Here is an 18,407-nt window from a genome sequence, read left to right as displayed (position 1 = left end):
TAAAAATTCATACAGCCCAAATGGTGTTATAAAGGCAGATCTTTCCTGGGCCTCCTTTGTTAAGGGAATCTGCCAATAATCCCTGGTCAAGTCCATAATGGTTAGGTAGGAAGCGCTAGCTAGCTGGTCCAGGAGCTCATCTATCCTTGGCATGGGATAGGCATCAAAGTTTGTGATGGAATTTAATTTTCTATAGTCCACACAAAACCTGGTTGTCCGGTCCTTCTTTGGGATGAGGACTACAGGTGAGGCCCATGCACTCTGAGATCTCTGTACTACACCCAGCGCCAACATTTCTTCTATTTGTCCCATCATGTTACCTTTAACTTCTGCAGATACCCGGTATGCAGGCTGCCTAATAGGATGATGGATGCCAGTGTCCACATTGTGGATGGCTAACTGAGTTCTCCCAGGCCTGCCTGTAAATGTATCTTTGGAGGCCATTAACACTTTAAGCAGCTCAGCCTTCTGGCTGGGGGTTAGCTAAGGGTTAAATATTGCCCCCTCAAGTGTGTCTGTATCCTGTGCCTCAGCCAATAAATCTACCAAGACATCCCTCTCCCCCTCCTCAGGCATGCTGCAGACAGGCAGGACACATGGCTCTCTGCTGTGATGGGCTTTAAACATGTTAACATGAAACACCTTGCGACGTCTGTCATCTAGGGCTACTATATAGTTTACATCATTCAAGCGTTTGTGTACGGTGTACGGGCCCTCCCATGCAGACTGTAACTTATTCTGTAGCATAGGGACCAACACCCAAACCTTCTGTCCTGCTTCATAGGTCCTTTGCCTGGCATTACGATCATACCAAAGTTTTTGTTTTGTCTGAACTTGGGTCATGTTGTCATGCACAAGACTGCTCAGTGCTTGCATTTTTTCCCGAAGCTTTATGACATATTCCACCACCGAGACTTCCTGGGTCTCCAGCTTCCCCTCCCAAGACTCTTTAATGAGATCAAGGGGCCCCCTTACCCTTCTTCCATAAAGGAGTTCAAATGGTGAGAACCCTGTTGAGGCCTGGGGTACCTCTCTGTATGCAAATAACAGATGTTGAAGGTAACGTTCCCAGTCCCTCCCCTGGGTCACTACAAGCATCCTAAGCATTTGCTTCAGTGTCCCATTAAACTGCTCACATAGCCCATTAGTCTGAGGGTGATAGGGACTAGATACAATATGCTGCACCTGTATTTTCTGGCACAGGCTCTCCATTAGGTTGGACATGAATTGGGTTCCTTGATCAGTCAACATCTCTCGGGGAAACCCAACTCGTGAAAATACAGTAAGCAGTGCATCTGCAACCTTATCGGCTCGTATGGAAGACAGTGCTACAGCTTCTGGATATCGGGTGGCATAGTCAACTACTGTTAAAATGAAGCGTTTGCCTGAACTGCTGGGAATTGCCAGAGGACCTATAATATCAACAGCCACTCGTTGGAAAGGCTCATCAATGATTGGCAAAGGAATCAACGGATCTTTAAGCATATTCCCTGCCTTTCCAACTCGCTGGCAAACTATACAAGATCGACAGTAGTTGGCTATGTCAGTCCCCATATTCGGCCAATAAAAGTTATGGGTCAAACGGGCTTTTGTTTTCTGTACTGCCAAATGTCCTGCTAAAGGGATCTCATGAGCAATTTTCAGCAATTGCTCTCTGAATGGGTAAGGGACAACCAGTCGCTTTTCAGACTCCCATGAATTTTGCATGTCTGTGGGAACAGTCTCTGTATACAGCTTTCCCTGGTCCCAGTACACTCGTTCATTGCCAGAATCAGCAGGGGGTTTATCTGCAAGACATCTCAGCTTCTCTAAGCTATCATCTGAAAGCAGAGCTGCTTGAAAACCAAGGCTATCAGCCTTCAGATCATGGGCTGAGGGGGGTGTTACAACAGACACTTGCTCCCCGGTGTCAGCCATGAGGTGTGAACCTTTCTCAAAAGACACTTCTATTTGTGACTTATCACCAGGTATACAGATCTGAGGCTTACAAGCATTTTGACTACGGGTCACAGCTGCAACATGCACATCATCCTTAATCTCTACATTACATACATCAGAGACAGCTAGTTGTACATCCATCCTTAGATTTCTCCCACATCAGGGCATATCCCCGAGTTAGTGTACAGTACCGGTGGGGAATCGCATATCTCAGTTGTCTGGGCGTCATTCAGTGGAGGGGCAGGAACATACTGATACACCACCCTGCCCAACAACACATTAGTAGGAATAGTGTCAGAAATTCCCACTTCTCTAAATCCTCTGCCTGCTCCCCAGTCCAGATAGACGCAGGCCATGGGTACAGCAGGACTGACACCTCCAAATCCATTTACAGACATGGTCTTTCCAGTAATTATATCCTCAGGGTTCACCATCTCTGGACACACCAGAGTCACCTCTGCTCCAGTGTCTCTGAGGCCCACAGTCACCTTGCTGCCCACTGTAACAGATTGAAGATTGTCATTGTTCTTCTCCTTAGCCCCAGCCACAAGCAAGACAGAAGGGACTGCACCAAGGGGTTTTGAAGAAGTAGGGGCACTCGTCTTCTTATCAGGACAAGCAACGCTAACATGCCCCATCTGGTTACATGAAAAGCACCTCCGCCTGTCAGTGAAAGTATGTGTGGTTCTTGGGGCCCCAGAAGGAGTAAAAGTAGATTTCTCGGACAGTCGGTAGGGAGAGAGAGGGGGGTCCCCAACAAGCTTACCTCTCCTCCAGCTGGACTCGGACATCTTTCGGGTTTCTGGAATCCTGTTGGCAACATAGGAATCTGCCATCTGTGCAGCTTGGTCAGCAGTTTTAGGCTCTCTGTCACAAACTACCTTACATCCGTAGGACATAGAAAAAGAAACTGGTCCTTGATCATCAGATCTTCCAGGTCCTCAAAACTGGTAACAGATAGTCCTCGCACCCATTGCCTGAAGGTGGTTCTCAGACTGCCCACAACATCAGCATAACTGTTAGTGGGACCTCTCTGCAAACTCCGGAATTTCCTGCGGTACACTTCCGGGGTGAGGTTGTACTTCTTGATTAGAGCAGGGCCGTTTCTTGGGCTGGGCGGGCCGGGCGACGGCACGGGGCGCCGCCAGCTAGGGGGCGCTAGTGGGTATCCTACGGGACCTCACCCAGCGGGGTAAATAGCGTGCCAGGCAGCCGCCCACTGCGCTCTTCTGCTGCCGCAGCCCCCGCCCCCGCCTCCCGACTGCATCCCCCCTGTACTGCGCTCATCACCCGCTTCTGCCGGCAACCGCTCTCATCTGCTGCCGTCCCCGCCGTCCGCAACCTGGCTGCGAGCTTCTGAGCTCAGGCCGCCCAGCATCCCCTGCGCACATCACATAAACAGGCCGCCGCCGCCATTGGACGTCATCTCTCACTCCAGCAGGATCCATCCCCGCGGTGACAGGCTGGAGAAGATCCGAAGATAGAGGGACTTGATCCATGCCAAGATTAGGTGAGTATAATTTTATTTTTTTGTGCTGGGCCATGCAGGGGACAGTATAGCAATAGGGACAGAACACAAGGGGACAGTAGTACAATGGGGACAGCACAGCATAGGGGGACAGTATTACTATTGGGACGGAGCACGGGGGTAATTATTGCAATGGGGACAGCACTGGGGGACAGTATTACAATGGGGACAGCACAAGGGACAGTATTACAATGGGGACAGCACAGGGGGACAGTATTACAATGGGGACAGCACAGGGGGACAGTATTACAATGGGGACAGCACAAGGGACAGTATTACAATGGGGACAGCACAAGGGACAGTATTACAATGGGGACAGTACAGGGGGGGACAGTATTACAATGGGGACAGCACTGGGGGACAGTATTACAATGGGGACAGCACTGGGGGACGGTATTACAATGGGGACAGCACAAGGGACAGTATTACAATGGGGTCAGTATTACAATGGCGACAGCACAGGGGGACAGAGTTACAGTGGGGACAGGACAGGTGACAGTATTACAATGGGGACAGCACTGGGGGACAGCATTACAATGGGGACAGCACAGGGGATGGTATTACAATGGGGACAGCACAGGGGACAGTATTACACTGGGGACAGCACTGGGGGACAGTATTACAATGGGGACAGCACAGAGGACAGTATTACACTGGGGACAGCACTGGGGGACAGTATTACAATGGGGACAGCACAGAGGACAGTATTACACTGGGGACAGCACTGGGGGACAGTATTACAATGGGGACAGCACTACAATGAGGACAGAGCACAGGGGGACGGTATTACAATGGGGACAGCACAAGGGACAGTATTACAATGGGGTCAGTATTACAATGGGGACAGCACAGGGGGACAGAGTTACAGTGGGGACAGCACAGGTGACAATATTACAATGGGGACAGCACTGGGGGACAGTATTACAATGGGGACAGCACAGGGGACAGCACAGGGGACGGTATTACAATGGGGACAGCACTGGGGGACAGCATTACAATGGGGACAGCACAGGGTACGGTAATACAATGGGGACAGCACTGGTGGACAGTATTACAATGGGGACAGCACAGGGGACAGTATTACACAGGGGGCAGCACAGGGTTAAGTACTACAATGAGGACAGAGCACAGGGGGACAGTATTACAATGGGGACAGTATTACAATAGGGACAGCACAGGGGGACAGAGTTACAGTGGGGACAGAGTTACAGTGGGGACAGCACAGGGGACAGTATTACAATGGGGACAGAGCACGGGGGACAGTATTACAATGGAGACAGGGCTCAGGGGGCAGTATTACTATATGAGGACACAGCAGGGGATGCTACATACAGGGGGCAACCCACATACCTACTGACTCTACTGCACATGACACAAAAATGTGGAAGGAAGTTGTTGTAAGTGCGGACTCTAAGATGTTTGTCTGGCAGGTTCAGAAGAGATGAATTGTGGCTGCAAGTAATCATCACGGTGGTCTGGGCCAGATGGAGAGGAAAAGGAAAGTGACGCCTCAGATCAAAGAAGACGTCACCTGTGAGTCACTGGATGGGGGGGGGGGGGGGGGCGCTTCTATCAAGATTCGCCCTGTAGTCAAAATTACCTAGAAACTGCCCTGGATTAGAGCCTGCTTTATTGCATCATAGTCCCCATCTTGCTCAGGTGGAAGGCCAGAAAAAAACTCCAAGGCTTTGCCCTTTAATCCTGGGGTTAGATACTGTGCCCACTGATCTCGGGGTAGTTGGTACTGCCTACAGGTTTTTTCAAATCCCCGTAGAAAAATGTCCAAGTCCCCATTCGGTTCCATTACAGGAAAGTTTTCTCGTCTGGGGGTTGTGGGGAATTGCTATCCTTTGCAAGTTGTGCCATCTGCAGCTGGAACTGTCTGTCTGCTTCGGCAGCCTTATCCTGGCGTTCTGCAGCCTCTCTCTCCGCCTGTTTATACTGCAGGATCAGTTGCAGGCGCAGATTAGGTTCACAGTCACCCAACTGCTCTAAAGCCGTTTCAAATGATAAGCTCATGCCCTCCTTGGAACTGTTGCTGTGAGGATTTTTAGGGGAAGCTATCCCAGGGGCTCCATCAGGTCACAGATCAGCTGTTCCTTTGTCTTATCAGCAGGATCGATCCCTCTTTGCTCACAGAGGTTAATGAAAGCCTCCTTGTTCTGTTTCTTGTACTGGGTTGCCATATCACACAGCACCCTTTGCCAAATAAAAGATAGAAAAGAAAAATGGGGAAGGGAAAATTGTTTGCACGTATGTCACAAGTAAGCACTGAGTTAGTCCTTGTAGAACTGGTGTACTCCTCGCAAGGATACTGCCAGTCCTTTAGTGCAGGGAATAATTGCTTAAACCAAGCACTAATGCTCTAATAGAAGTAAAAATATCCCTCCGCTCTGCCACCAAATTGTCACGTACACACTTACTAGCACGTGACGTGGATGCCACTGCAAGGGGTTAATGTATTTCCACTCACTCAATCTTGCACTCACCTACCCTTCAGGTGGCAAATTGAGCATAAATCACACCCCAACCCAGTTCCAGCACCTCAACAAACACGCTGCCACCACCTTCAAATTAAGTGTGAAAGGACCCTGTCAACCCACAACACCACTCACTGGCACTCACAGGATTAAAGCACTACGTCCAAAGGCTATGGATTCTTAGAGCATACAAGGACTAAACTTATTAAAGTTTTAAGCTTTAATAGACAAAAGGTACAGTGCTTACAAAAATAAAGGTAAATAAGATGACATATATACATGCAATAACTGTCAGGATGGTATCTTTGCAGAGCATTATGCGCCCCTCAGCTCGTGCTGTGCAGCTCGAGAAGGCGCTGATATTCCTGTATTCTGTTTCTGTGTTTTTGTTTGCAGTGTGTGAACACTGGTTTATATGCTCACCTTTGTTGGAAGACACACCCGAATTCACCTGCTTAGTTCTGTCTGGCCATGTCAGGGTTAACCTGTGTCTTGGTTCTGCTGTAACTGACAGGTCATCCTGCCAGTGGATCTGTTTTGTTCTCAGCTGTCTGTGCATGGAGATAAGGGGGATGGTCCAATTACGTTCTGGACCAGAACCCTGGCCTCCTATATAACCAACCTCAGTCTGTGCACTTATTGCTGGTTATTGAGCTTGTCTCTGCCTGCTAGTGGTTCTGCTATTATCTGTCTTTCTCTGACCCTTCTCCCTTCTGACTATCCTTGCTAGCTGCCTGCCCCTGACCATATCGCTTGTTTGTTGACTCTGATTATAGGATTGTGATTTTGTACTGTGCTGCCCGATTGTTTTGACCCGGACTGTCGACTATTCTTCATTGTGTTTTGTCTGTCTGTCTGTCTTGTCTTTGTGTCCCACCTAGCCAGTGCAGGGACTGCCGCCCAGTTGCTCGCCGCCATCTTAGGGCGGATTGTGGCAAGTAGGTAGAGGACAGTGGGCGGGACTGAGCTTAGAGCTCACTGTCTTGTCTTGTCCTGCTGTTCCTAACAATAACAGTATAAAATAAAAGGGAGAAATAAGCAGAAACTATCTAACACTTACAATAGTTGTTGCCTTCCAGGGGGTAGGAGAAATCATGGATCGCAGCTCAGTCAGACTGACCCCCTCCAATGCCACCAAGTTTTGCTGTTGGCACAATGTTTTATACAGTCAAAACTCAGCTCAGATTTCCGAGCCACCCAACAGGCGATTAGGATAATGAGTTGTCCCTAATTGGCTCATTAGGTGATAATGGAGAAGGACCAGGGACACCTCATTGCATAAGTCCTGTAATTAAACCATTGTCGTATGGTTGGGGGGTGTTGTGTTTGAGTGGGTCTATCCATTCTTTGAAGTAGATAAGAACTCCAGGTTTCCTGAGACCCTCAATAAACCAGACATGGTGTTTCCTGACCAGCGACCCTCAATAAACTGCCCAGAGTTTATGATCTTTGGACAAGCCAAGGTATAGTGAGTGGAATACACATAACAGTCTATAGTGTTTGAATGAGTCAAACACTTTCATACCACATATAATATAACTGTACACACAATAGGGACTGGGCTGTCCATTTCCATCACACATACTCACTAATCCGGGTGGGGGACGGGTCCTCATTACATGAGGTATACCGGGGGAACTACAACTCCCATCATGTCCAGCCTGTTATCATGGGAAATCAGAGGACATCACAGGAGGAGGTATAAGAGGAGGAATACAACTCCCAGCATGTCCAGCCTGTTATTATGGGAGATCAGAGGCCATTACAGGAGGAGGTATAAGAGGAGGCCTACAACTCACAGCATACAGAAAGAAGGTATAAAAGAACCCCGACCCCTCATGTCACATGACAATGATCACAGGTCCTTCATCCATATGCAGCCTCTCCCGTTTTCAGCCCCGCCCCCTTATGATGTCACCACAGGTCCTTCCCCATTGCTTTGCAGCAAACACAGCAGGTCTTTCTAGCAACCCCCCCCCCCCCCCCCCCACACACACACACACACACACACACACACACACACACACACACACACACACACACACCCCCGGACTCAGGGTCGGCAGCACCCTCCCCCCCACAGGTGTCCGGAGGTTGGTGATGAGGCGGGCGTCTGGCTCACTGCTCGGGCAAGTGTCGGGGGCCCCCTGAGGGTGCTGACGCCGGCCCTGAGCAGGAGCCATATACATGTATATAGCAGTGACCAGCAGGAGCTTTATATACGTACAGCAGTGACCCAGCAGGAGCCATATACATGTATATAGCAGTGACCAGCAGGAACCATATAGATATATATAGCTGTGGCCAGCAGGAGCCATATAGATATATATAGCAATGACCAGCAGGAGCCATATACATGTATATAGCAGTGACGAGCAGGAGCCATATACATGTATATAGCAGTGACCAGCAGGAGCCATATAAATATAAATATATATATATATATATATAATATAAATATATATATATATACTGTATAGATAGATAGATATAGCAGTGACCAGCAGGAGCCATATACATGTAAATAGCAGTGACCAGCAGGAGCCATATACATGTATACAGCAGTGACCAGCAGGACCCCTGTACATGACATGCTGAGCCTTGTAATCCCCTTTATATGACATGCTGAGCCTTGCAGACCCCTGTAAATGACATGCTGAGCCTTGTAGACCCCTGTACATGACATGCTAAACCTTGTAATCCCCTTTATATGACATGCTGAGCCTTGCAGACCCCTGTAAATGACATGCTGAGCCTTGTAGACCCCTGTACATGACATGCTAAGCCTTGTAATCCCCTTTATATGACATGCTGAGCCTTCTAGTCGCCCTGTGAATATTTTTTCACAGATCGGATTTAAGATCCGTGAAAAAATGGAATTCGTGAATAGCCCAATAGAAAGCAATGGGCTATAAATTCTAATGAGTTCAGCTCCTGCGATGCCCCAGGCCCCTAGGGGCCACTCCGCAGTGTAGATGGTGCTAACAGGCAGGAACCGGGGCAGCTGTAGGGTATAGCATTGTCACGGTGAAGGCACAAGGGTGATACAGATGGAAACCGGACTCCTAACCATGCGGGAATACTGGGCATGCTATTACTCGTTGTCCTTAGTCAGGGCACCAATTATCACACCAATGCCAAGGTTCAGAAACAACGGTAGTTGTATATTTATTGTAAAGGGGGTAACTGGTAGCAACAGTCTCTCCGGATGCAACCGGATATAAGGCAGACTTGCATAAAGCAGAGTAATGAGTGATGCTGCAATAGGCTGTGAGAGTAGCGTGCTGAATGATGGGAGTAGTAGTGAAACTGAGGCTGAGATGCTGGGTGGAATGAGACTTGAAGGAAATACTTGCTGTTGATGATTAGAGAAGATGATGAGAGGAATGACTAAAGAATCGGCACCCAGATGAGAATCTTGAGACAGGAACAGTGGACTGGAGCAGCAGAGCACACGCAGGCCTCTCTCTTAGCAGAGAGAGAGGACGGACACACAACCCATACCCTCTGTGGTAAGGAATAGACACAGAACTTGTCTCCTGAAGGTGGAGGACAAGACTGAGGTAGAACAGGAAGTCACATGGTAACCCCAGCCAAAGCTCGATGACCATTGGAGTTACCATGGAAGCAGGGGCAGTCACGTGACATCCAGCCATTGCATCATCACACCATTAGGCACATACAGAGAAATATACATGAGAAGTACCATACTTGAACACTGGGGGGCGACATAATATCATTAGGCACTGATACCTGAATAGATATACAAGAAATGAATGGAATAGCAGACCTGAATACTGAGAAGGGTAACACAATACACGCAGTTTGAAGTGGGCCATAGCTTTCCAGAACAGAACTGGTTATAATACAAGTGCGAGCATGAGAAGGGCTGTTCTGGGACACTGCACTCCCTTTCCCTGTCAGAGTGCCTGCACAGGAGACACACAGCCATTATTCATTGCAGGTATGTATGGATCATGCTGCAGTGGGGGTAAGGTATCTTAATGGGTCACAAATCCAAAGGCCAACCACATCCACTCTGATCCCTAGCCTTCTTCTTCATGCAGCATCTACACTCTTTCAGAGGCCATGCTAACTTGTGTCCAGGGGCATAGCTACAGGCTGATGGGCCCTGGTGCAAAATTTTAGCTTGGGCCCCCACCGCCCCACACATGCAGCACAAAGACACGCGGCACACAGACACGTGGCACACAGACACGCGGCACACAGAGCAGACACACACAGAGCAGACACACACAGCACACACAGAGCACAGACAGACACACAGCACAAAGAGACACACAGAGCACAGACACACACACAGACACACAGAGTACAGACACACACAGAGCACAGACACATACAGAGCACAGACAGACACACAGAGCACAGACACACACAGAGCACTGACACACAGCACACAGCACAGACTCTTACTTATTATGAGGAAACTTCACTTTGTCAGCAGCTCCTGGCCTCCCTCCTCCTGGTGCCGGACCATGCTCTCCCGCCCCTCCCCCTCCTCCACACGGACAGCAGAGAGGAGCAGGAAACAGGTGATCGGGAGGAATCAGGACCCCACACTGCAGCCTAGGCTGCCTGCAGGATAACAGTGCACTTCACCTAAATCGGCTGCTGATATCACAGCTGATGCAGGAGAACAGAGAGGCAGGAAGTGGCAAGGGAGCCCAGCGGGCCCCCTGTAGCTAGAGGCCCGGTCGCCATGGCGACCGTGGCGACCCCCTATAGCTAAGCCACTGCTTGTGTCCCTTTAGAGAGCTCCTACCATGTTGAATGCTCTCCCTTCCTCTACTGCTTAGCCCTTGCCACATTTTCACAAGCGCCCCAACACATTTGTCCCCCTTGCATCATGTAGTTGCAGTTGCAGATACCTATACACCTTACGCTAAAGTCAGTTAAAGGGGTACCCTAGCAATTTTTTTTCCAAATCAACTGGTTTCAGAAACTTATATAGATTTGTAAATTACTTCCAGTACTTATCAGCTATGGAGATAGATAGATAGATAGATAGATAGATAGATAGATAGATAGATAGGAAGGAAATGGATATCTAACAGCTCATCACATATCTTGGATTGTACATACATGTATGTTTACAACCAGTTGACCCCTTTTAATGTCTAAGGTCGGGTTCACACGTAACAGATCCGCAGAGAGACCTGCTGCGGATCCCTGCCCTGCCCTCGCAGCGGGATGTCCATCCTGCTGTGAGTTTGTTAGTTAACCCTCCGCCGCTGGAGCCTATACATCACCTGGGTCCAGCTTCGGCTTGCTTCGGGGCTCCCGGTATCTTCACGTACCGCTCAGCCAGTCAGTGCGCTGCAGCGGGGCAGCGCACTGATTGGCCGAGCAGGACTTGCCGGGAACCCCCGAAGCAAGCCGGAGCTGAGACTAGGTGAAGTATAGGCTCCGGCGGGGCAGCACACTGATTGGCCGAACGGGATGTGTCGGGAACCCCCGAAGCAAGCTGTAGCGGGGGCCAGGTGAAGTATAGGCTCCGGTGGCCGGGTGTTAACGGGGCGGGCTGCTGACAAACTCGCAGCGGGATGTCCATCCTGCTGTGAGTTTGTCTGCCCATAGGGTGTACAGGGCAGGGATCCGCAGCGGGTCTCACGTGTGAACCCACCCTAAAAGCTTATTACTTAAACGGCTATTATTTGTAGGCAAAGATAATCTGATTAAAAGGGTTCTCTAGAAAAAAATAATTTAAAAAAGCTGCTTTCTTCCAAAAAAGCGCCACCCCTGCCCTAAGGTTGTGTGTGGTATTACAACTTGGCTCCATTCACTTCAGTGGAACTGAGTGGCAATACCTCACCCAAACTAAGGACAAAAGTGGTGCTGTTTCTGAAAGAAAGCAGCTATATTTTTTTAATCTTAGGGCCCTATTTCACCAACAGATTATCTGGAAAAAAAAATTCTGCCAAAGCAAGGAACAGACTATAAACAGAGAACAGGTGATAATGGAAAGACTGAGATTTCTCCTCTTATCAAATCCATCCCTGACTTTGGCTTCAAAAAATCTGTCAGATAATCTGTTGGTGTAATAGGGCCCTTAGATAACCCCTTAATTTTTTGTGGTTCTATATGTGAAATGTATAAGCCTTTTACACTGCTCTTTATCCTTATTCACTGTAAGCAGGGGCGGGCTTAGCCGGGCTGGTCTTCACCACCATGTCACAGGGCCACGCAGCAGCTGCTTATGAGGCATCGGGCTGGAGGAGGAGGATGATGATGATTTCTGGCGCTGACTCCAACCTCCAGCCCCCTCCAGCAGCGGGCACAGCTGGAAGGTGTCAGAGCCGCGGCTGCAGAAGTGCCGCGCGCAGGCACGTCTGCAGGAACCTACAGCAGGCCCCCAGCACGTCTGCAGGAACCTACACCTTGCTTCCAGCGGTTGACGCACTTCCCTGGCGTGCCGCTGAGAACCTGGGAGGAGAGAGAGGAGAGGCGCTGCCGCGCTGCAGCAGGAAACAGCTGCAGTGGACTAAAGATTTGGGCTGAGGAAGAAGCTTCTGGGGAGCGAGGTGAGAGCTGAGAATTTTTTTTTTAACCCCTTCACATGTGGCCACACAGCGGCAAGGGGGGGGATGGCTATATGGGGATGAACAGCAGGGGACTATATGGGGGGGGATGGATGCACGGGGGGGGGGGGAGCTATTCTATATGGGGGGGATGTTCAGGGGGGGCTATTCTATATGGGAGCATGCACGGGGTGGCTTTTCTATAAGGGGGGTGCAGGGGGGCTATTCTATATGGGAGCATGCACGGGGGGCTATTCTATAAGGGGGGATGCAGGGGGGCTATTCTATATGGGAGCATGCACAGGGGGGGGACTATTCTATATGGGGGGATGCAGAGGGGCTATTCTTTATGGGGGATGTTCAGGGCAGGCTATTCTATATGGAGGGGATGCACAGGGGGGCTATTCTATATGGGGGATGCATGGGGGGCTATTCTATATGGGGGGATGCACTGGGGGCTATTCTATATGGGGAGATGTACATATACAGCAATGGGGCTATTCTATATGGGGGGATGTGCAGCAGGGGGGATATTCTCTATGGGGGGATGCACAGGGGGGCTATTCTTTATGGGGGGGATGCACAGGGGGATGCTATTCTATATGGCGGGATTTTCAGGGGGCTATTCTATATGGGGGGATGCACGGGGGACTATTCTATATGGGGGGATGCACAGGGGAATGCTATTCTATATGGCGGGATGTTCAGGGGGCTATTCTATATGGGGGGATGCACAGGGGGATGCTATTCTATATAGGGGGATGCACAGGGGGGCTATTCTATATGGGGGATGCACGGGGGGGTATTCTATATGAGGGGATGTACATGTACAGCAATGGGGCTATTCTATATAGGGGGATGCTTGGGGGGCTATTGTATATGGGGGATGTACAGCAGGGGGACTATTCTATATGGGGGATGTACAGATACAGCAATGGGGCTATTCTATATGGGGGGATGTACAGCAGGGGGGCTATTGTATATGGGAAGATGCACAGGGGCTATTCTATATGGGGGATGCATGGGGGGGCTATTCTATATGGGGGGATGCACAGGGGAATGTTATTCTATATGGCGGGATGTTCAGGGGGCTATTTTATATGGGGGGATGCACAGGGGGATGCTATTCTATATGGGGGGATCCACAGGGGGATGCTATTCTATATAGGGGGATGCACAGGGGGGCTATTCTATATGGGGGTGCACGGGGGGCTATTCTATATGGGGGGATGTACAGCATGGAGGCTATTCTATATGGGGAGATGTACAGATACAGCAATGGGGCTATTCTATATGGGGGGATGTACAGCAGGGGGGCTATTCTATATAGGAAGATGCACAGGGGGGCTATTCTATATGGGGGATGCACAGGGGAATGTTATTCTATATGGCAGAATGTTCAGGGGGCTATTTTTATATGGGGGGATGCACAAGGGGATGCTATTCTATATGGGGCGATGCACGGGGGGGCTATTCTATATGGGGGGATGTACATGTACAGCAATGGGGCTATTCTATACAGTGGTACCTTGGTTTAAGAGTAACTTGATTTAAGAGTGTTTTGGTTTAAGAGCTCACAGTTTTTCAGAATTGTGACTTGGTTTAAGAGCATTGTTTTGGTTTAAGAGCTCCCTGTACTGGGTGGGAGCGCGAGTTGTTGAGGGGCAGGGTCTGCATAAAATGGTCTACAGCACCGTACTCTGACTCAGGAAGTCTCCCTTACCTTCCAAATCATAGCAGATCCACTTCAGGCTGGGGCTTATATCAGGGGACAGGACTGTGAAGCTAATCTATTCATAGCTGTAACCCCTCTCTCTCCGGACATATGCCCACATGTGCCTACATATGTCCTGCTCATTCCTTCATGCTCACTGCAGTCTTTGTCAGTCCTGATGAACACGCACCCCTTCTCCATTGCTGTCATGTGACCACACAGACCTCTGACAGCAGTCCTGCTTCTCTATTCTAGCCTGTTATAATACGCTACTGCATTATGGGGATCTGCAGTCCCATCCTCCATCTACAAACTGCTGCTGTGTTATCAGGGTTATGCAGTTACTATACATTATACTCCTCATGCTGGTGGCTATACTGTACAGTAACTTATAGTATGACATATTCAGCTGTTTATAAATGTTAGTTTCATTTGTTTTACATGTTATTCAGAATATAAAATCATTATTTTTGGGGTGTGGAACCAGTTGTCTGCATTTCAATGATTTCTTATGGGAAAATTTGCTTTGGTTTAAGAGTGGATTTAAATTACAAGCACAGTCCCGGAACGGTTGGATGCTTGGGGGGGCTATTCTATATGGGAGGGATGTACATGTACAGGAATGGGGCTATTCTATATAGGGGATGTACAGCAGGGGGGCTGTTCTATAATGGTGGGGATGTACAGCGGGAGGCTATTCTATATGGGGGGATGTACAGCAGGTGGGTTATTCTATATGGGGAGGATGTACATGTAGAGGAGGAGGATATTCTATATGGAGGAATGTACAACGGGGGGCTATTCTATATGGGGCGATGTACAGCAGGGGGGCTATTCTATATGGAGAGAAGTGCAGCAGGGCGGGGGGCTATTCTATATGGAGGGATGTATAAATGAGGATGTTGCTGGAGCCTAAAATGTTTGTCTGGCAGATCCTGTGGAGATGAGTCATGGCCAAAGAAGTCTTCATGATGGCCAGAGCCAGATGGAGAAGAAAGGAAAAAGTGAACATCTCTCGTCATGCAGAGAAGACGCCTACTGTGAGTTACTGGATGTAAGTGCACTATAATAACTTATAACGTCTGCAGAACCTTTATACAGATGGGATCTACCTCTGTATCAGCGGTGTCAAACTTAGGCCCTCCAGATGTTGCAAAACTACAATTCCCGTCATGCTTTAGCTGTCCAGGCAGGATGGGGATTGTAGTTTGGTAACAGCTGGAGGGCTTGAGTTTGACACCTGTGTTCTATTGTCACTGCTATGGGAGAATATTGGTCTTTATATAGTGGCTGTTATATGGTGACAGTATAGTGGTATTATTCAGTCACTACTCAGTGGGCATGGTGTGATGGTATTACTTGTCCTGTGTATTCTGGTATTATTGGTAATATTAGTGTTTTATATGGTGGATTGTATTCAGTCACAGTGTAGCGGTATTAGTCATTATGTGGTGATAATGGCCGTGGTCATGGTGTGGTGATATTATTTGTTACTTATATACTGGTAGTATTGGCAATATTGGTGTGTTTGCTTAGTAACAGTATGGCAGTAAAGTGTACAGTATGGCGATAATATTTCCTTCCTGTATACTGGTGTTATTTCGTAACTATGATCGTATTATCATGCACAGAGAATTCTTACCTATGTAACCATTATATATCCTAAAATTTGTCCTGGGGCCCTACTTATACCTGAGATAGATAGACAGATAGATAGATATCCTGTAGGAAATGGCTATCTAGCAGCTCATTATGTAGCTTTGATTACGCATGAGATCACAACCAGCAGACACATTTTAACAATTAAAACCTTACTACTTATACCGCTATTATATGGAGTGCAGACATAGTCAGGATAAAAGGGATTTAAAAAATATAGTAACTTTTGTCCAAAAACAGCACCACCCTGTCCTTCACTTCAATGGAACTGAGCTGCAAATACCTCACACAAACTGAATAAGAGTGTGGCAGTGTGGTTTCTGGAAGAAAGTGGCCATGTTTTTGTCCTTTAAAGGGATTCTGTGTGGTCCATACCCAGGGCCGTATTAACAACTGCTGCTGCCCTAGGCACTAAACCTGAAGACGCCCCATCTTCACACACCGATTGGCCTTACCAGACCTGACCAATACCGCCATGCCCCCCACCCCCCTGGAAAAGACACCAGATTTACTGGCAAGTCTGAACAGGAGGTGGGAGACTAAAAAAATAAAAATAAAAAAAAAATAGTTTTTTCCTTCCCCTGCTCCCTGGTGCTGCCCCCCTGCAAGGTGCTGCCCTAGGCACCGAACAACGGGTGCCTAGTGGTAAATACTGCCCTGTCCATACCAGGTCTAGGGCTGTAGATCTCAGCAGACAGGTGTGAGGGAGATATCACTGACAGAATCTTTAGTCCAGTGTAAACTTTTATAATTGTCCTTTTTATCACCAACTAAAGTTTAACAACAGCAGCCGCAGCAGCAGCACCATCCTATATGTCAATCTGTCAAAGCAGGAAGGGGGCGGGGGCAGAAGGTGCTGCTGTGGCTTGGCTCCGCCTCTGTGACATTTCAGCAGGTAATGAAAAGAATTATTATAAAAGTTTACACTGGACTAGAGGTCCAGTCCCTGGGATCTACAGCTGTGTACCTGGTATGGACCTCACAGGTTCCCTTTAAGGGCACGTTCATATCTAATCCATTGCGGTTTTGATGCTTCTGATTTAATCAGTTGAAATGAATGCATATATATGCCACAGCAAATCCACAGCTGATCAAGTTATATCATTATTTTTAGGTGCTAATGGTGGGGTTCACATGTTTAAAAGACTAAGGGCATTTATGTATAGTTGTAAAAAAAATGCAAGTAATTCTTCCACAAACAGCATTTTTTATTTATTAAATAAATAATAATAATTAAATAATAACAACCAAACTGCAGCAATCAATTTCAACTGTACACATTTAGTACTCATAAATGAACTCCCTGGCTGCTCAGAATATAACTTTACGTGGTTTCGCTCTTGCAAATTAATAAATAGTGGTATTCATGTCCAGAGTTCGGAGAATTTCATTCTCAATGGACAGCACTGCTAAAGCTGTTAGTCTGTTGTCTGACATTGATGACCTCAAGTAAGTTTTAATCAGTTTTAATTTGGAAAAACTATGTTCCCCTGAAGGCACAGTGACAGGAATTGTCAATAAGATACGAAGTGCTACCCACAGATAAGGAAAGGTGTCAGTCAGACAATTTTTGCTTATGAAGTTTAGCACATTAAGAGGAGTTTTGGTATCATGAGGTAGAATACTTAGAATGTGGAAGAATTCCTGGGCCAACTCTTCTCCATTGACATCAGATTTGGTTCCATTTACCAGCGCAGCCTGTAGATCTAAGCAACTCCGTCTCAGGTCTTCTCTAGAAAAACTATTACTTTTGATGTCGTATAAAAATCCCCATATTTTGTTGTGGCTTTCTAATTTTTTTAACTGCTCTGCCAAAGATGTCAATGCTGTGTCTACTAAAGGCAAAAAAAATCTACCTTGAATTTAGTCTGAGGGACAGTTATTGCTTCATCCCGTCCTTCATAATTTAAAGGAAGACTTCTTCAGTCGGATGCGGGTGTGTGACCTAAACACCGGCTCCAAATTCAAGTTGTCAGCAATCTCTTTTGCATTCTGCAGTCCATGTTAAATCCATTTTCCTGGAAATTCCTTACATAATTGAGACACTTATGAATTACTTCTGTCACTGTAGTGAGATCAGAAGTTTGTCTTTGCATGGCTTTATTAACAATGTTTATCTGAAACAATATATCATACCATATAATAAATGACATAATAAAGTTAAGATCAGTGATCTTCTGAGAAAGGGTCCCGGCTTCAAAAGACACATTTGGCTCAATGTTATTTTCCTCAGATGCCTTGTTTATTTCTCCTAACTGATAGCGAAGGCAGTCAATCCTGCATTCCCACATTGTAGTAGACAAGGGTTTTAAAGTTAGACCTGTAACATGGTCAGTCAAGATTTTCCACCTTTAAACGGAACCAGAGAAAAGAACATAAATACATTGTATTAGGCCAAAAAGATCCTTTGAGTCTTTACTTGACCTTGCTGCATCTCCAACCACAAGATTAAAGGAGAAGTTCGGCCAAAAGTATATTTTTATATGTTATTACATAAGGAAAATTAGACAAATTTCTAATGTACACTTATTATGTGAAATGCACAT

The 18,407-nt window shown here is 47.5% G+C and overlaps 1 pseudogene; it reads right to left on the bottom strand.

Annotated features, from left to right (window-relative positions):
• Window positions 1–2,081: 2,081 nt before the first annotated feature.
• Window positions 2,082–5,652, bottom strand: LOC138795209 (uncharacterized; annotated as a pseudogene).
• Between the last annotated feature and the right edge of the window lie 12,755 nt (window positions 5,653–18,407).

This window comes from Dendropsophus ebraccatus, chromosome 6 (genome assembly GCF_027789765.1).
Source record: "Dendropsophus ebraccatus isolate aDenEbr1 chromosome 6, aDenEbr1.pat, whole genome shotgun sequence".
Taxonomy (NCBI): Eukaryota; Metazoa; Chordata; class Amphibia; order Anura; family Hylidae; genus Dendropsophus; species Dendropsophus ebraccatus.
This window is presented reverse-complemented; position numbering and strand designations above follow the sequence as displayed.